The 21,156-nt window shown below is 35.2% G+C and overlaps 1 pseudogene; it reads right to left on the bottom strand.

The window, feature by feature from the left end:
- Nucleotides 1–2,390: 2,390 nt before the first annotated feature.
- The window catches only part of LOC123241420, a 22,284-nt pseudogene continuing 3,518 nt past the window's right edge, over nucleotides 2,391–21,156 (bottom strand).

Here is a 21,156-nt window from a genome sequence, read left to right as displayed (position 1 = left end):
ATCATGATATTTTAATGTAATGGATTATATTATGTAATTAGAAATGACAAATATTGGAACTCTAAAGGAATTATATGAAGAGATGAAAAGAGAATAAGTGCCATGATAACATTTTTTTAAAAGCCACAAAATCAAGAGAAAAATACAGATAAAACAAATTCAAGAGGATTCAAAAGCAGAGAGTATTTATAATAGCACACATATATAATTTACATACTTTTAAACAAATTGTATACAATGTAGAGTTTGTGATTTTGCGCATAATTTTTTAATGTATTTGTTTAGTTAATTGTTTTTTGTTGGTGATGGTGGTTACTAAGTATATATAAGCATTTGTGTATATATGTTATTTGTATTATAAACAAAGGATTGCTTAACAGCAAAGATAGCCTAATTGAAGTTATGTAAGGGAAATATGTAGTGGACACAGTCAAAACATTTGCATAATTTTCTCCACTTTTATTCAGCAACATGGTTAGGCACACAGGCAACAAATGTTGGGGGTGATCCAAGGCTAGGCTTGTCTGGATTTTTCATTACTTTGACTATATGTTGAAGCTCAGCTCCACTCTTGGGGTGGAAGGAGTACTGTCTCTGGGTTGTCCTCTGGTGCCATATGCACTAGGTTGAGCTAGATTCCACTCCTATGCTGCCAGTTCCTCCAGGTGTCTTAGGTGCTTGATCACTCCTTCTGCTGAGGATTGCCCAGTGCCACTCTTCACATTCCTCAGCATAGCTTGCTTGGGTTCTTCCTCTGCATGCAATGGACTACTTCTCTACATGTGGTGGGCTGTTGTTTCTCATGCTGCCAATTCTTTCTTCTCTTAACCCTGTAAGAAGGGACCTTCCTACTGTCCCCCCTACATTTTTTTTGGCTGAAACCCTATCTCACTCTATTATTGGTTCTGCTGCTCCTTTTTGAGGCTTTTGTGTATGTATGTATATGGTTGTTGGAGATGGTTTGGGCGAGCTCAGAACTTACCTTATTTGCCATCATGGCTTCTGGAAGCAGAACTAAGACTTAGCTAGGCATTAGTGAGAGGATATTGGGACTTGGGACTCAGGAGAGGAGGATGATTTAGAGTTGAATTGTTTCACTAGGGAGTCCAGAGAGGGTGAAGAAGAGAGAGTGGTAGTTCAAAGGAGATGATCTAAGAGAGGATTGGAGGTCATGGTACAGATGAAAGTAGGATTATGTAAGGAAAGGAAGAGGGAGAAGCAAAAAGTCAATAGATAGATAAGGGGATTTAGGTATTCTTGAACATGAAAGGATCCATTTGTGAGTGATGGCAAGATCAAGGGTATGACCATCTTTTTGTGGCTAGGGTGAGGTGGATGCTTAGCTCATGAAAGGTTAAGTGGTTAGGATGTTTGAGAAAGAATCAACATACCATCAAAAGAAGGCAGAACAGATGTGAGGCCTGAAACTGAAGGGGGCTTGCTTTTCTTTGTACTACAGGTTGTCTGCATCCCTATTGGGAGATTAGATTGGCAGCAGAAGGTGGAAGATGCCTTGTGCTACAACAGATGAAAATTATTTCTTTGGGGCAAACTGGAAGATGCCTAGCCAGGTCACGTGCAGCTTTTCTTCAAGGATTGGGGATGCTTTCCTTAACAGGGAATAAAAGGCTCAGTGCTAGCACACCTGTGTTCTAAGAAATTACCTAAGAAGACTGGTTATGAGACAGGAGCAAGAAATGATAGCCTGTTCACTGCCTGTTGCCATATCCCACACCTTCCAGAGTGTTGGGAATTTTTCTAAGAGAATTTTTCTTTTACTACCTCTTCTAGATAGTCTTGAAAGCTTTCCTGAAAACTATCACTGGTAGTGCTGGTACTCTTTGCTGGAGAAACTCCCTTTCCTATTGATCTCATTCAGTTTTAAAGTAGAAGATGTACTTTCTCATTGTATTCTTAATCATTATTTGGTATGGTATGAACATTACGGTTTTGCTAAAGGACATATATGGGAGATGGGTATTCTGCCTCATATTTACATAGCATATTGGTAGGAAGTGATACTATGGTTTTTTTAAATTGTTGAATTGAATATTGTCCCATCCAATTGTTTAATTTTCAGTCATGAATATGAGAAATAAAAGACATCTTCCTATTGCATATAGTAATTTAAATTACTATAAATTTTTTTCAGCAGCAGTAGGTAAGAAAAATATGTTACCTTTTATCACTGAGAGTGATAAGAAAATGACCAGAACTTAAAGGATAAAAAAACTGTACAACTGAAACCATTAGTTTATGTATATTTTTAAAAATCTTTACCTCCTTCCTCAAGACAGTCCATAAGTTACAATGAAAACTGGAAAACTATACAATAAAAATAGAAAGACATTTTTTGAAAGTTTCTTTAAAAAATACAAAACTACCAAAAATTATTCCTTTTCTGATATCTTCACATTCTTCTGTTCTGTGTATTTAATATATAATACATTGTTTCTTCAGATAATTGCATCCATATATTTATTCTTTAGTTGTCCATTTACATATTCTTCTGTTTATTCCAGAGCTATATTCATGTACCCCATCCAGGCAACCCAGGACAACTTGAGAATCCACTACAGAATTTAACTTTACTACAATTGGTCTTCCTATGATCTGCTTTAGCAAGTAACTCAGAGTTTGCTTCCATAGCTCATTTTAGCAATTCTCTAAGCTCTTTGGACCAACCCAGGCCACAACCTCACCTCCACCTCCTGCCAAAAGCCTCAATACTGTGACTTCAAAAAAATTTCAACTAAGATCTTAAAACCACATTGCTTTTCTATTGCTGAAGATATATAGAGGCATATCACCTTCTTGTACTTGTTACAGAAGCCTAATTAAATTTATTTGAAGACAAACCTGCCTAAGAGTTTGGGGAAATTCTTCATTCTTGTTATAGGCAAATTTTAGAATAGGAGTCCATTCTTTTGAAATTTTATTTTCTTTGAGATATTGAAACTCAACCTCTAAATGCCTGTATGATTGTGTCCCTTTAAGAATGATTATAAGCTAGCATTACCTTCATTGTACAATATGAATTATATATGGGACAGGCAATTTGTTAGTTCACAGAAAAGGAATATTAAACACAGCACTTACAAATGTGCATTTGACAACAACGTAAAAGAGGCAAGCCCAAACCTGTCTTTAAGCTATCTATTTTGTATTGTTTCCTAATCTTAGGTGAATGAATGTGAAACTCCAAGATAGACACCTTGAAGATTTAGGGAGAACCTTGAAGTAGAAATTAAATGGTGACAAAGGGAGACAAACAAGCAATAGGTTTGGCCAAAGAATGGTCATTTTACTAGCAAACACGGACCAGGAATTTTTTTTTCACTACCAAATTCTCTCCTTCCACTCCGTTCTCCACTTATTGAGAAGGCAAAAAAAAAATGATACCCATTATACATATGTAGTCAAGCAAATCAAATTTCCACATTAGCTGTGTTGGGAGGGGTGAAGCAAGAAAAAGAAAGAAAAGAAGAAAAGAATACTTCATTCTGCATTCTAAGTTCATCAGTACTCTATCTGGAGATGGATAGCAGTTTCCATCAGTCCCTTGCAATTGTGGTGAATTATTATAGGGATCAGAGTTACTCAATCTTTTACAATTAATTATCTTGACAATATTGCTGTTACTGTGTATATTGTTCTCCTGGTTCTGCTCATTTCACTTTCATCATTTCATATGTCTTCTCAAGTTTTTCTGAAACCATCTCCTTTATCATTTATTACAATCACAGTAGTATTCATATATCATAATTTGTTCAGCTACTTCCCAATTGATGGACATTCCTTTATTTCCAAATCTTTGTCACCACAAAAAACAGCTGCTATGAATATTTTTTTGTAAATATGGTGTTTTTTTCTTTAATCTCCTTGGGGTATATATCTAGTAATGGCATTTCTGGATCAAAGGGTATGCATAGCTTTATAACCCTTTAAGCATTTATATAGTTCCATATCGTACTCCACAATGGCTGGACTAGATCATAGATTCACCAAAAATATATTAATGTGTCTATTTAATCATAATCCCTCCAGCATTTAACATTTTCTTTTTCTATCATGTTAGCCAATCTGCTAAGTGTGGGGTGGTACCTTAATTTTTTTAAATTTGAATTTCTCTAATTGTTAATGAATTAAAGCTTTTTTATATGACTATAACTTTGATTTCTTCTTCTGAAAGCTAGGTATGTTCGTATTCTTTGACCATTTACCAGTTAGGAAATGCTTCTTGCTTTAAAAAAATTTAGCTCAGTTTCCTACATATTTGAGAAATGAGACATTTATCAGAGAAACTTGCTGTAAAATTTAACCTGGTTTCCTGCTTTTCTTCTAATTTTGGTTGCGTTAGTTTTGTATGTGTAAAATTTTTTAAATTTGTGTAATAAAATTATCCACTTTTTCCCTTGGGAACCTTTCTACCCCTTGTTTGGTCATGAATTCCTATTTATAGATTTCATCTATAATTTCTTGCATTCTTATCTAAATTGCTTATGATAATCACCTTTTATATTTCAATCATGTATCCATTTTGAGTTTACCTTGGTATGTGGTTTGAGACCTTGGTTTATGCCTAGTTTTTTTCCAGATTACTTTATGATTTTCCCAGCAGTTTTTTTTGTCAAATAATGAGTTTGTGTCCCAATGTCTGGGACCTTTAGATTTACCAAACACTAACTTACTGTGCTCATTTGGTTACTGCTTTGTAATGTAGTTTCAGATTTAGCAGTACTAGACCTCAAACTATATTAGAAATTATAATTGCCCCCATCCTTTACTTTTTTAATTGATTTATTATCAAATAATTGAGTCAAAATAGTTCCTAATAATTACTTTAATTACTTGATATCCTTGACCTTTTGTTCTTCCAGATTAATTTTATTTTTTTCTAGCTCCATAAAGTAATTCTTTGGTACTTTGATTGATATGACACTAAATAAGTTCATTTAGAGATGATCATTTTTATTATATTGTCTTGATGAGTGATTATATAGTCTTATGTATTATATATATCAGTATATTATATTGTCTTGATGAGTGATTAATATTTCTCTAGTTATTTGGATCTGTCCTTATTTGTGTGAAGAGCATTTTGTAATTGTGTTCATATAGTTCCTGTGGGTTTATCTTGTAAAGTTGACTCCCAAGAATTTTATACTATCTGCAGTTATTCTAAATGGAATTTATCTTTATGACTCTTCATCCTGGGTTTTGTTGGTAATCTATCAAAATGTTGATGATTTTGTGTGGGTTTATTTTATATCTTGCAACTTTGCTAAAGTTGTTGATCGTTTCCACTAATTTAATTAACTCTCTCTGGTTCTCTAGGTATATCATCATATAATCTGCAAAAAGTGACAGTACTGTCTCTTTGTTACCTATTCTTATTCTTTTTAGTTTCTTTTTATTGTTTTATTGCTATAGTTAGCATTTCTAGTACAATATTGAATAATAATGGCAATCTCAACATATTTGCTTCACCCCTCATCTTATTGGAAAGGCTTCTAGTTTATCCCCATTACAGATAATCTTGGTTTTAAATAGATATTATTTTTCATTTTAAGGAAAGATCCATTTGTTACTTTCCTTTCTAGTGTTTTAATAGGAATAGGTTTTGTATTTTGTCAAAAGCTTTTTCTGCATCTATTGACATTATTTTTATTATTTTTTATTGATGTGATCAATTATGTTTATAGTTTTCCTAGTTTTGAACATTACTGGTATGAATTGATCCCAAATTAATTGTTCATAGTATTTGATCTTTGTGGATATATTGCTATAATCTCTTTGCTTGTATTTTATTTAAAATCGAGATTGATATATAGTTCCATTCTCAGGAATGATTTGCTAATGCCTTCATCACAAACCCCTTTCCATATCATAATTCAGTAAACATTACATTCAATGAAGGGCATTTCAAGCACAGATTAAAAATTAATTGGAAACTAGAACACCTTGGCTAGTGAATAGAGAGTCAGACCTGGAGTGAGGAGGATTGTGGTTTAAATCTGGCCTCAGACACATCCTAGCTCTGTGACCCTGGGCAAGTCATTTAACTTCAGTTGCCTAGGCCATTCACCTCTTCTTCTGCCTTGGAATTGATACTTAGTATTGATTCTAAGGTAGATGATAAGGGTTTAAAATAAGTTTAATAGGAAGCTAAATTACCTAATCTTAAAGAATGAATGGGTCAAAACACAAATCATAGAAACAATAAATACAGCTAGGTTTCTGTGGACTCTGGTACCTAGACCTCTATGCTACCATTCTGACCTTTTGAAGCTTACAAGTTCAGAACTATCACCCATTCTCTTTCACCTAAAACAGGGAAGAAAAGACAACAGGGACACAACCGGGCTTTCTGTTCACTACATTATGATGCTCTCTTTGGGCAAAAAAAAAGGCCTCAGGCCTCTCCATCAAGAGCTTGGACTTTTCTTCTTCACTGAAACACAGCCAAGCCTGAATGGAGATGAGATATTCCCTTGTCTAATCTAGTGTCTTTTGATTTCACCTATTCTGACTCCACAGTAGATCAAAAAGGCTCTTCTCTACCATATGTGGTTATTGTGATAATGAGATTAAATCTACCTTGCCCATTCTCAAATCTAATCACCAAAAGTGTAAACAACTCCACTTAATTCACAAGTTGGGAGGTCTGTGATCCATGTGTGCTAGAGTGAGTGATGAATCAGAATTTACTGACTGCTTCCTGGGCAGTCCTAAGAAAAGCATTTGTTGTGATTGGACACAAACTAGAAGGAAGGCACAGGAAGTGATGCAAAAGAAGCTCCTTTAAAAGAGAACTCAGTGAGTTCAGCTTCTGGCTTCTGGTTCATGTCTTGGATCTGAAGGAACTCTTCTTCCTGACTTGGACCTGGAGGAGCACTGGACCTGGGACCATGAGACCTTGGTGATACTGTTCTTAAATCTTTCCCTTAGAACTACATGTGGTGTGTGATGTAGGCTGACTACCTTAGCCTCCAGAGGGGCCCTTGATTGGGAGAAGCCTTAGTGGCTAAACCCCTTGTTAATTGACTTTTGGACTCTCTGGCTGGGCCTCTGGAGCCCTACCAGAGTAAAGCCCAGACTTGAATACAAATCTAGTTCATTAATCTAGATCTCTTACTCTACCCTCTTCTCATCTCTCTACTTCCACTCTCTCCTATATTTTATAAATAAATTACTAAAGTCATTTTAGGAATTGGTATTTATTCAGTTCCTTGGTGACCATACCTTTAAATATTAATATATCCAACCAAAAACTCCTTTTTATCCCTTACATTATCAAAGGAGCTAGGTATGGAATATAATCAGCACTGCTTGTGGAGAAAAAGTTCAGACCCTTACTACATTATGGGCTCCTTATCTGTCAAAAACCTTGGAGAGCCATGGGAGACTAGGACTTTTATCATCACAAGCTTTAGATACACTGGGGAAAAAATCATTTAATTTCTTTCATTTTAAAATTGTAGTTGTATAGCAGTATTTTTTAGGGGGAGAGTATTTCCTTAAAAGTCAAGCCACTTCTTTTTGAAATTATTTTTTGAGCTTTTTTCATTTGCTGAATATTTAAATAATTATATTTGTTGTAATTCTGAATCCTATGTAAATACTGCTTTTGAGGATTATATGAGAATGTAAGGACAGAGTTGCAAGAGTGGAGCCTTTTGGAATGTTTGAAACAGAGATGAGTGACAGAGTATCAGTTGAGCCTGGGAGAGCAAAGGATTGTAGGAAGGAAAGAACCCTGGGATCTTCATGCTAGGATCTCTGAGGGAGAGGAAGGACCTTGGGTACTTCAAGATCTAAAGAAGGCTTCAAAAAGGATTTCCTGGAGAGAGTTGGATACCCCAAAACCTGTGTTGTTCCTGATTTAACCTGAGATCATTGAGGAAGAGTTCCAGGATACACCAGGGCCTCAGAGGGTCAACACCCTCTACCCCTACCCCAGGCCTCAGGCCAACTGAGAAGACTCAAAGGCTATCTGCCTTACAAACAGAGACCCCTGATTTCAATATCTATCTGTATTTAGCTTAGGGATAAGGTGAATTCTCAGTCTCCCCGTTTGGTGTGACCAGAGGAAGAAGGACCTTGATTGGGAAATAGTTCAGGACCCCCTTATTACCACTGCCCTTTCCCCTTCTCCTACAATATTAATATCAATGATAATAAACTTTGAAAAGCAGTCAGATAAAGAGATTCTTGAGAAAGAGATACAGAAGGAACAAGAGGGAGTGGTCAAGCCCCCTTGCTATGCTGCCTTGACCTGACAAGGTGGTCTGACTAAAAGGGCTGTTAAGCCTGGGTACCTCACATCATTATACCCAAAAAGAAACATCTATCAGGCTATTGTCACTTGCCCGTTTTCTGTAAACACCTTGATACAGAGAATACCTCATGCCCTCTCAGTAAGAGTGATAGGAGAATGGCCCAGACAGACTCCATCTTAAGAGTCTGTCGTCCTATCAACATCCCTGGGAACTGTCCAGATATATTCATCTTACAAGAAGTAGAGTTTGCTCTATTTTGCTCTAATTTGCTGAAATTCTAGTGCCTAGAAATTTGTCTGAAGCAAACTGTGAAATCATAAATGGTTATATAGAAATCTTCCATGCCTTATTTGGGATGAGTCCAGATATTTTGTTCTAGTTCCTTTGGACTGTAGAGCCATAGGATAAATTTTGCTTTCTACCCTAGAAATCCCAATCAATCCTAAATATTTAATCCCCTTTTTTAGGAACTTCACACTTATTCAGAGCTTATTTGATTTTATTTTTTATTGTCTTTTACTGATTCTATTTGTCCTGTTACTTGGTGAATTTGGAATTCTAGTAGGAGTACCCTTGAATTGCAGATACTCTCTGAGAATAATTTCAGGGTACCTTTTGGAACAAGGACCCAAAGGAAATTTGTTAGACTTTAAAGTAGATTGCCAATGTTATAGGGACTCCTAGAAATTTTTTGTGTGTCATTTGTAGAAAAAGATAACCAAGAAAATTTTCTGTAGACCCCAGCTGGGTAACATTTATGTGCTGAGGGAATGTGAAAGACTTTTTACATAGGACAATTTGTTTTCTCCCTTGAGGGTCTGAGATGGCTATAGAACTAAAGGAAGCTTGATTTTCTTTTCATTTTAAAATTGGAAAATTATTAAACCAAAACTTTTGATGGGAGGATTCAGACTAGAGACTTCTTTTTAGTAGGGAAAAGATTGGGTCAAGTACTTCAGTACTTTTAGGAACCAGTGCTGGTTTTGTTTGTGACTGAGTCCAGGGTAGAGGGACCCCTTCCTGGGACAAACAATGGTATTTGATCTCAACCCTAAGCCATTGTACAATGTATTGTAGTCACAAAAGCATGAAGCCAATTAGTTTTGATTTCTTACCTAAAGGTCGAAAGGTTTGTTTCCAGTCAGTGCAAGCCCCTGATTCTTAAGAGGAAGAATTCATATTCACAGAAAATTCTTTAAGAGACCAATTTCTCAGTAAGAAAAGATGCTTGGTTTTCTTTTCCCTTTTCTTCTTAAAAATTGTTTTGGGATGAATTCTGGGAAGATGGCAGTGTAGAAGCAGCAAGACAAAAAACCTCCGTAAAGCCCCTCGCCACCAATTAAGGACAAAGGGCTCTGAGGGAACAGAAAACCAAATCTGACAACACAATAGAGCTGGGGGATCCTCCAGCTGAACCCAACTTAAAAGGTATGTGGAGGGGTGGGGGGAAGAGAAAAAAAAGCCTGAATTCTTGGAACTCTTGGGTAGGAGGGGAAAGAAAGGAAGAAGATCTCAGATTCCCCTCCTCCATCTAATGTGGAGTAGTATCAAAGATGAAAAGGGAGACCTCACCTCTAATGAAGAGGAAATTAAGGTAATCATTAAAAACTATTTTGCCCAATTATATGGCAATAAATATAGCAATCTAGGTGATATGGATGAATATTTACAAAAATATAAATTGCCTAGATTAACAGCAGAAGAAAGGGAATACTTAAATAATCCAATATCAGAAAAATAAATTGAACAAGCCATCAAAGAACTCCCTAAGAAAAAAATCACCAAGGCCTGATGGATTCACAAGTGAATTCTATCAAACATTCAAAGAACTATCAATCCCAATACTATACAAATTATTTGATATAATAAGCAAAGAAGGAGCCCTACCAAATTCCTTTTATAACACAAATATGGTACTGATTCCAAAGCCAGGTAGATCAAAAACAGAGAAAGAAAACTATAGACCAATCTCCCTAAAGAACATAGATGCAAAAATCTTAAGAAGAGTACTAGGAAAAAGACTCCAGCAACTGATCAAGAGGATTATTCACCATGATCAGGTGGGATTAATACCAGGAATGCAAGGATGGTTCAACATTAGGAAAACCATCCACATAATTGACCATATCAACAAGCTAACAAAAAAATCACATGATTATCTCAATAGATGCTGAAAAAGCCTTTGACAAAATATAACACCCATTTGTATTGAAAACACTAGAAAGAATAGGAGTAGAAGGACCTTTCCTAAAAATAATAAACAGCATACATCTAAAACCATCAACAAGCATCATATGCAATGGGGATAAATTAGAAGCCTTCCCAATAAGATCAGGAGGGAAACAAGGATGCCCATTATCACCTCTATTATTTAACCTTGAACTAGAAACACTAGCAGTAGCAATTAGAGAAGAAAAAGAAATTAAAGGTTTAAAATAGGCAATGAGGAGACTAAGTATTACTCTTTGCAGATGATATGATGGTCTACTTTAAAAATCCTAGAGGATCAACTAAAAAGCTAGTAGAAATAATCAACAACTTTAGCAAATTTGCAGGATACAAAATAAATGCACATAAATCATCAGCATTTCTATTTTCAACACATCAAGGCAGCAAGAGGTAGAAAGAGAAACACCATTTAAAATCAGCCTAGACAATATTAAATACTTGGGAATCTATCTACCAAAACAAACACAGGAATTATAAGAATACAACTACAAAACACTTTCCAAACATTTAAAACTAGATCTAAACAATTGGAAAAAAACATTGATTGCTCATGGGTAGGATGAGCTAACATAATAAAAATGACCGTTCTACCCAAATTAATTTACTTATTTAGTGCCATACCTATCAAACTACTAAAAATCTTTTTATTGAATTAGAAAAAAACTATAACAAAGTTCATTTCAAAGATCAAAAGATCAAGAATATCAAGGGAAATAATGAAAAAAAAAGTGCAGGAAGGTGGCCTAGCAGTACCTTAAACTGTATTATAAAGCATCGGTCATCAAAACAATATGGTACTGGCTAAGAGACAGAAGGGAGGATCAGTGGAATAGACTTGTGGTAAGTGATGTCAGTAAGACAGTGTATGATAAACCCAAAGAGCCCAACTTTTGAAACAGAAAATCCACTATTTGACAAAAACTGCTGGGAAAATTGGAAAACAATATGGGAGAGATTAGGTTTAAATCAACATCTCACACCCTACACCAAGATAAATTCATAATGGGTGAATGACTTGAATATAAAGGAAACTATAAGTAAATTAGGCAAACACAGAATAGTACACTTGTCAGATCTCTGGGAAAGGAAAGATTTTAAAACCAAGCAAGAGTTAGAAAAAAATTACAAAATGTAAAATAAATAATTTTGATTACATTAAATTAAAAAGGTTTTGTACAAACAAAAACAATGCAACCAAAAATCAGAAGGGAAACAACAAACTGGGGAAAACTATAACAAAAACTCTGACAAAGTCTAATTACTCAAATATACAAGGAGCTAAATCAATTGCACAAAAAATCAAGATACTGATAAATGGGCAAAGGACACGAATAGGCAATTTTCAGAGAAAGAAATCAAAACTATCAATAAGCACATGAGAAAGTGTTCTAAATCTCTAATAATTAGAGAAATGAAAATCAAAACAACTCTGAGGTATCACCTCATACCTAGCAGATTGGCTAAAATGAAAGAAGGGGAAGAGTAATGAATGCTGGAGGGGATGTGGCAAAATTGGGACATTAATCCATTGCTGGTGGAGTTGTGAACTGATCCAACCATTATGGATGGCAATTTGGAACTATGCCCAAAGAGCTCTAACAGACTGCCTGCCCTTTGATCCAGCCATACCATTGTTGGGTTTGTACCCCAAAGAGATCATAGATAAACAGACTTGTACAAAAATATTTATAGCCACACTTTTTATGATGGCAAAAAATTGGAAAATGAGGGTGTGCCCTTCAATTGGGGAATGGGTGAACAAATTGTGGTATATGCTGGTGATGGAATACTATTGTGCTCAAAGGAATAATAAACTGGAGGAATTCCATGTGAACTGGAGAGACCTCCAGGAATTGATGCAGAATGAAAGGAGCAGAGCCAGAACATTGTACACAGAGGCTGATATATTGTGGTAAAATCGAATGTAATGGACTTCTGTACTAGCAGCAATGCAATGACCCAGGACAATTCTGAGGGATTTATGGAAAATAATACTATCCACATTCAGAGGAAGAACTACAGGAGTAGAAACACAGAAGTAAAACAACTGCTTGAACACTTGGGTTGATGAGGACATGATTGGGGATGTAGACTTGAAACAACCACACCAATGCAACTATCAACAATTTGGAAATAGGTCTTGATCGATGACACATGTTAAAACCAATGGAAATGTGCATTGGCTATGGGGGATATGTTGGGTGGTGAAGGGGAAAGTATGAACATAAATCATGTAACCGTGGATAACTTTTCTAAAAAATAAAAATTATTAAAAAATTGTTTTGGATTTGGAGAACCTTTTTGCAAGTAACAAAATAGACATTAACTTATTGGAACTTTTGTGAAATGGTATTGGTTTATAAAATTGCACCACCATTGGATAAATAGAATGATGTTAATTGACAAATTTGATTATGAAATGTGCCGCATGGACTTTTCCTGATATTCTGAAGTACAAAGTATTGAGGAAGGACATTCAAAATGAAAACCTAGGACTTTACCATGTCCCTAAAAAGCGCCCAGGCTTTTACCTTTTAAAAAACTTAAGCAGATTTTGTGAGGGTAACAATTATTAAACTTTGGGGAGGTGTGTGCGACATTGAAATGGAAATCTGCCTATCCCATTTTAGCCTTGACAGGTTAACTAGGTGAGATTGTAGGATTTAGAATGAGTTCAAAAGTGCCTTTAAACTGGAATGGTATTTCACAAGAATTCTGTTAAGATAGGCAGAAGAAACTTGGCCACATCTCAAGGATGATCTATAAATGATCAAATTAATTAGAACTGGATTGATTTGAAAAGTTGAAGGAAGTGTGGAATTGAAGTAAAAGCTCTACAAAAGAGTGGCTAGGAGGATTAGAGGGGTGGGATGTTAGAGAGTCTTTTGCTCCAGCTTCAACTCAGATCTTCTACTTCCTTTTTTTGGCCAGAGTATGACCTTGTAAACTCTGCAGTGTCTCATAGATTTTAGATTTCCCATTTGTGTCCCAGTAGTATCTGTGGATCAGCTGATGGCACTGCATCAAGAGACAAGGACCAATGGAGACATCAGACTTAAAGGGAACTTTCTGAATACCTCACAAATTGGAGAAAGTACTTCCAGCAACCAGGAGCTGTGAGTTTTACTGCTTTGTGACATATACTTTCTAAGTTCGAGCCCACTTTACTATGGATTCTTTATGCATTTATGGAAAAGTATATAATAAACTTTTCAAAAAGTATATGTATATATTTTAAGTCAGAAAAATTATACCTTCTCTCATTTACACCCCATACCGACATCCCAAATAGAGGCCAAAAAGAAAAACAAAATCTCCATTACAAATGTGTAGTCAAGCAAAAGAAATTTACACAGTGGCCATGTTAATAAAGTTAATGTTTCATATTTTGAATTCTTTACTTTTCTATGTATTATGTCTAGGCTCCTGTTTGGTCACAATATTTTTTGAATCTTTTTTATTGTATACTTGATAACCTCCACCACTAAAAACAAACAAACAAGATAACCTAAACAAATGCATTAAAAATTACATGCAAAACCATAAACTTCATATTATTTATATCTTAAGATTAAATTTAATTACATTTTTAAAAAGTTAAAAAATCTCTAAATCATATATGTGTGCTAATATAAACATCCTCTGCTTTTGAATTTCATTTCAATTTGTTTTCTTGGATATTTTTTCTCTTTATTTTTTGGCTGTTATTTTTTAAAATGTAATCATAGCATGTATTATTCATATTCTCTTTTCATCTCTTCATATGGTTCTCTTATTTTCTTTAAATTTCCAATATTTGTCATTTCTAATAAAGTAATGCAATCCATTACATTCAAATATCATGATCTATTCAACCATTTCTCCCATTCATGTTATTTCCAGTTATATTGTCATTATATTCCATGAATATTTTCATGTGCATACAGCTTTTTACCCTCTCAATGATGCCCTTAGGGCCTAATCCTATTAATGAGATCCCTTGGTCAATGAGCATGAACAATTTTACAGCTCTTGATGTATAGTTCCATCCTGTTTTCTAAAAAAAAATCATGGCAATGTAATATTAGGCCTATTCCTGCATGTTCATATCAACATTTAATTTCATCACTTTAACCCATCTGGTTCTCATTATCAGGATCATATTTAGCTAGATTGGTCCATAGGCAACAAACAAAAATCTGTTTCCAAAATCACACTCTTTCTAAGACCAAGTCTTTCTAGTTTGGTTGTACCCAATGGAACTTTTGTTCCAGTTCCACAACCCTTCAGGTATATAGGCTTACCTCCATTGTATGATAAATGCTAAATTAAGACATTTGCAGAATATTTATTTAAGACGTTGTCCCACCAGAAAATATGTTTGGATTATGTACATGCTCATATTTACTACTCACCTCCCGTAGGTATGTGTGAGCTCTCCAGATATCTATCATATTTAGCTTATCTTAGGTTCTATTCATCTGTTTAGCTTCTTTGGGATTTAATTTTTCATTAGATTTATCTACTTCTGAGAGGGGAAAATTAACATACCACTGTTATTGTTTTGTTATCTTTTTCCATCTGTATCTCTTTTAGTTTTTCCTTTAAAAATCTGGATGCTATAACACTTTGTACATACAGGTCCAATACTAATAATATTTCATTATCCATAGTACCTGCCCAATATAATATAGACTCCCTTTTAATTATATCTATGTTAGCCCCAACTCTATCAGGGAACATGACTGCTACCCCTGTCTTCTCTTGATCAGTTGAGACATAGTATATTCTCTACCAGATGCTCAGCTTCATTCTATATTTATCTCTCATTTTCAGTGTCTTCCAGGATACATTGTCAGGTCCTGGTTTTTTAAACTTTCTCTCATCCATTTTCTTCCATTTGGTGAATTCATCCTATTATACTCAATGTCATAGTTACTAGTTGTACCTTTCCATCTACTCTGTTCCTCTTCACTATCCCTGTCTTCCTTTCTTTCCATTGTATCTCTCCTCAGATGTCGATTTTCCTTCTTTCACTACCTCTCCAATTCATACCTCTTTCCCAAAGTCCTCTCTTATCCTTTTCCTTTGTCTTCCCAATTCCAAATTGGCCCACTTTTCCAAAGGTTCTTTCCTTGTCTCTTCACCCTTTAACTTTTAATTCTTTCTTTTGTCTTTCCAAAAATCCCTTTCTTATCCCCACAACTGTTCCTACTTCTTGATATGAATTAAAATCTTAAAATCCCTTTCCTATCCTGTCCGATGAGTTCTTCCCTATCCACTCAACTTACCTCCTTATCTCTTGATCCTTGACCCAGGCCCACCCTCATGCTGTCCCCCTTCCTTTCTATTTCTCTGCACATTAAGAAAATTTTTACCCTTCTAATTGTGTATGTTGTTTACTCTTTATCCCAGATCTGATGAGAGTTGGATTCTAGTGCTACCAGCCCTCCACTTCCTCCTCTTCTTCTCTGTAGCAGTTCTTTCAGTCATTCCTCCTGCATATGAGATAGCCATTCAACCCAACTCTTCCTAGTCTATTCCACTACTATCTCACTATTTCAGCTCATGTTTCCCTTCAAAACATTCAGGCAATGATGCTCTTCCCAGGGGCCATAGATGACATTTTCCCACACAGGACTGTGAACTTTTGGTTTGATTATCATTAGTTTTTCATTAACTTTGTATATTTCTTATAGATCAGATTTTCTGCTGAGTTCTGGGTTTTTTCCCAGGAATAATTGCAATTCCTTTATTTCATTAATAATCCATTTTGTACCTTTTATAATTATGCTCATATTTATTGAATATGTCATTCTTCATTGTAAACCAGTTCTTTTGTTCTGCAAAATGCTATGTTCCATGTCCTGTGTTCTTTTAATGTTGTGGCTGCTAAGTCTTATGTTATTCTGACTGTATTTCCACAGGTTTTAAATAGTGGTTTTTCTTGTTTATACTATTTTCTCCTTAGCCTGGGAAATACAGACCTTAGCAATGATATTCTTGTGCATTTTTATCTTCTGGGATCTTTGAGGTGGTGATTGGTGGATTCTTTCAATATCTATTTTATCCTCTGATAAAATTTTTTTGTGATGAGATGTTTTGTACTCTTTCCCATTGTTTCATTCTTTTGATTTTGCTTCATTACTTCCTGTTGTCTTGGGAAATCATTTGGTTCCCCTTGTCCAATTATAGTTCTCAATAAATCGTTTTCTTCCAAGAGTTTCTGGGTCTTTTCCCATTTGGATTATCTTTCTTTCATAATTTTCTTGATTTTCTAGCATTGTTCTTCTGATTTTTCCTTCACTTCTCTCATTTGTTTTTTGAGGTCTTTTTAAAATTCTTCCAAAAGCTCTTTTAGAACTTATGGCCATTTGCTGTTTTTAAAGTAGATGTTTTTACTTGTCTAACTTCTGAGTTCTAGCTAAAGCCTTCTCCATACCCATAATAGCTAACAGTAGTTTGATTCATTCTCCTTTGCCTGCTCATTTTGTTTTTTAAATTTTTAAAAATTTAGCAGCCACGCCATTAGATTTAATTATTGGCTTTTTACTTGAATTCCATGGTTCCTAATTAGCTGGGGTTTGTTACTTCAGGTTTAAGGATTTTTTTTAGTATATATTTACCTGGATCATATTTAATATATAATATAATATAATATAATATAATAATTTATGGTCCAGGGTCTGATGCAATCCTGTTTCCTCCACTTAAGCCCCAGTGCATGATTAACCTCAGGGTGCTCCAACCAGAGTGTGTGCTCAGTTCTTCCATTGCTACTGCAAGCAGTTAGAGTGCCTCCCACTGTGGCAGCAACCAGGGACTCTACTCTTCTGGGAGTGACCAGAGTTTATAGGACCCCAGTCCCTTAGTAACTACACTTACCAGTGCAAGGTCCTTCCTCACTCCTCCTCTCCTACTGCCAAAGACCAGGACAGAGTAGGCTTCCAGTCCTCATTCCTTGGACCTCCAAATTCATTCATTGGTAAACAATGTGGTTTGAACTACTACTGTCAGTACCTAATGTCCACAGACTCCATGGTGTCCATTGCTTCAGTCCCTACCTATGGGCCAGCAGAGGTCTCCACAATTGAGGCCACAACAGACACAGCTGCTTCCTCTGCTTGAAGATTTCAGTGGTATCCATAGAAATATGACTGGAGTTAGCATAAAGTAAGGAAATAGCCCTTGCAATGTGACATAATATAAAGACAATAGTGAAATTGGAATTGAAATTAAAATTGGAATTGGAACATCTGGGTGGAATCTGTACTCTGTTTCTTGTTACCAATTTGATCTATAACTCAATTGACCCCACTGGGTCTTAATTTAGTAATTTGAAAACTGATGGTTTGGAGAAGATAATTTCTAAGGCCTCATTAAGTTCTATTACTCCAGTAATCAGGATAGCATTAACAATATCAAAAACCAAGTCGATATGATAATCTACCTAATGATTCTACTGTGTTAACTAAAAATTAATCAGATCAAACCTTTACCAAGATTGTAGGTCATTAAATAAGTTTACTCATATAATTAACATTTCTAACTATTCTGTTACATCATACTTAGCCAGTAGGGATACAAAGAGAAATTCAGTTTAAAATAACTAGGGAAGATATAAAATGCAGGAAAATATAAAGAATGAAGAAAAACTATGTGAATTCAACTACAAAATATTTATAGCATTACAAACAGACTTAAATGGTTGAAGAAATGTAAATTGGTCAAGGATAGGCTTCAGCCAATATAACAAAAATGAAAATATTACCTAAATTATTTACTTATTTGATGCCATGTCGACTACCCAAGTATTACTTTGTAGCACTAAAATCAATAGCAAAATTCATATGGAGGATAAATGGTCAAAGGATATGAACAGATAGTTTTCAGATAAAGAATCAAATAATCTATAGTCATATGAAAAAATGCTCTAAATCACTTTTTAAATTTTTTAATCATTTATTAATATTCATTTTTAATATGGTTACATGATTCAAGCTCCTACTTTTCCCTTCACCCCCTGCTCTACCCCCACCCATAGCCGATGCACATTTCCACTGGTTTTAATATGTGTCCTTGTTCAAGACCTATTTCCAAATTGTTGTTAGTTGCATTGGTGTGGTAGTTTCGAGTCCACATCCCCAATCATGTTCTCCTCAACCCATGCGTTCAAGCATTTGTTTTTCTTATATGTTTCCTCTCCTGTAGTCCTTCCTCTAAATATGGGTAGCGTTCTTTACCATAAATCCCTCAGAGCTGTCCTGGGTCATTGCTTTCTGCTGGTACAGAAGTCCATTGTATTCGAATTTTACCATAGTATATCAGTCTCTGTGTACAATGTTCTTCTGGCTCTGCTCCTTTTGCTCTGCATCAGTTCCTGGAGGTCTTTCCAGTTCACCTGGGACTCCTCCAGTTTATTATTCCTTTGAGCACAATAGTATTCCATCACCAGCATATACCACAATTTGCTCAGCCATTCCCCAATTGAAGGACATACCCTCCTTTTCCAGTTTGTTGCCACCACAAAAAGCGCAGCTATAAATATTTTCATACAAGTCTGTTTATCTATGATCTCTTTGGGGTACAAACCCAACAATGGTATGGCTGGATCAAAGGGCAGGCATTCTTTTATAACCCTTTGAGCATAGTTCCAAATTGCCATCCATAATGGTTGGATCAGTTCACAACTCCACCAGCAAGGCATTAATGTCCCAATTTTGCCACATCCCCTCCAGCATTCATTACTCTCCCCTTCTTTCATCTTAGCCAATCTGCTAGGTGTGAGGTGATACCTCAGAGTTGCTTCGATTTGCATTTCTCTAATTATTAGAGATTTAGAACACTTTCTCATGTGCTTATTGATACTTTGGAGTTCTTTACCTGAAAATTGCCTATTCATGTCTCTTGCCCATTTATCAATTGGGGAATGGCTTGATTTTTTATACAATTGACTTAACTCCTTGTATATTTGAATAATTAGACCCCTGTCAGAGTTTTTTGTTATAAAGATTTTTTTCCCAATTTGTTGTTTCCCTTCTGATTTTGACTACATTGTTTTTGTTTGTACAAAACCTTTTTAACTTAATATAATCAAAACCATTTAATTTATATTTTGTAATTTTCTCTAACTCTTGCTTGGTTTTAAAATCATTCCTTTCCCAGAGATCTGACAAGTATACTATTTTGTGTTCATTTAACTTATTTATAGTTTCCCTCTTTATATTCAAGTTATTCACCCATTCTGAATTTATCTTGGTGTAGGGTGTGAGATGTTGATCTAAACCTAATTTCTCCCATATTGTTTTCCAAATTTCCCAGTAGTTTTTGTCAAATAGTGAATTCATGTCCCAAAAGTTGGGCTCTTTGGGTTTATCATACACTGTTTTGCTGATGTCATTTACCCCAAGTCTATTCCACTGCTCCTCCCTTCTGTCTCTTAGCAAGTACCATATTGTTTTGATGGCTGCTGCTTTATAGTATAGTTTAATATCTGGTACTGCTAGGCCCCCTTCCTTTACATTTTTTTTCATTATTTCCCTTGATATTCTTGATCTTTGTTATTCCAAATGAAATTTGTTATAGTTTTTCCTAATTCAGTAAAGAAGTTTTTTGGTAGTTTGATAGGTATGGCGCTAAATAGGTATATTAATTTGGGTAGGATGGTCATTTTTATTATGTTAGCTCGTCCTACCCATGAACAATTAATGGCTTTCCAATTGTTGAGATCCAGTTTTATTTGTTTGGAAAGTGTTTTGTAGTTGTTTTCCTATAATTGCTGTGTTTGTTTTGGTAGATAGATTCCCAAGTATTTTATATTGTCTAGGGTGATTTTAAATGGTGTTTCTCTTTCTACCTCTTGCTGCCTTGATGTGTTGGAAATATACAGAAATGCTGATGATTTATGTGCATTTATTTTGTATCCTGCAACTTTGCTAAAGTTGTTGATTATTTCTACAAGCTTCTTAGTTGATTCTCTAGGATTTTTTAAGTATACCATCATTTCATCCGCAAAGAGTGATAGCTTAGTCTCCTCATTGCCTATTTTGATACCTTCAATTCCTTTTTCTTCTCTAATTGCTACTGCTAGTGTTTCTAGTACTATGTTGAATAATAGAGGTGATAATGGGCATCCTTGTTTCCCTCCTGATCTTATTGGGAAGGCTTCTAATTTATCCCCATTTCATATAATGCTTGTTGATGGTTTTAGATATATGCTGTTTGTTATTTTTAGGAAAGGTCCTTCTACTCCTATTCTTTCTAGTGTTTTCAATAGGAATGGATGCTGTATTTTGTCAAAGGCTTTTTCAACATCTATTGAGATAATCATGTGATTTTTGTTTGTTAGACTGTTGATATGGTCAATTATGTGGATGGTTTTCCTAATGTTGAACCATCCTTGCATTCCTGGTATAAATCCCACCTGATCATGGTGGATGATCCTCTTAATTACTTGCTGGAGTCTCTTTGCTAATATTCTATTTAAGATTTTTGCATCTGTGTTCATTAGGGATATTGGTCTATAGTTTTCTTTCTCTGTTTTTGATCTACCTGGCTTTGGAATCAGTACCATATTTGTGTCATAAAAGGAATTTGGTAGGACTCCTTCTTTGCTTATCATATCAAATAATTTGTATAGTATTGGGATTAGTTGTTGTTTGAATGT

Source organism: Gracilinanus agilis, chromosome 3 (assembly GCF_016433145.1).
Source record: "Gracilinanus agilis isolate LMUSP501 chromosome 3, AgileGrace, whole genome shotgun sequence".
NCBI lineage: Eukaryota > Metazoa > Chordata > Mammalia > Didelphimorphia > Didelphidae > Gracilinanus > Gracilinanus agilis.
Note: the sequence above shows the minus strand (reverse complement) of the source record. Positions and strands in the feature narration are given on the sequence as shown.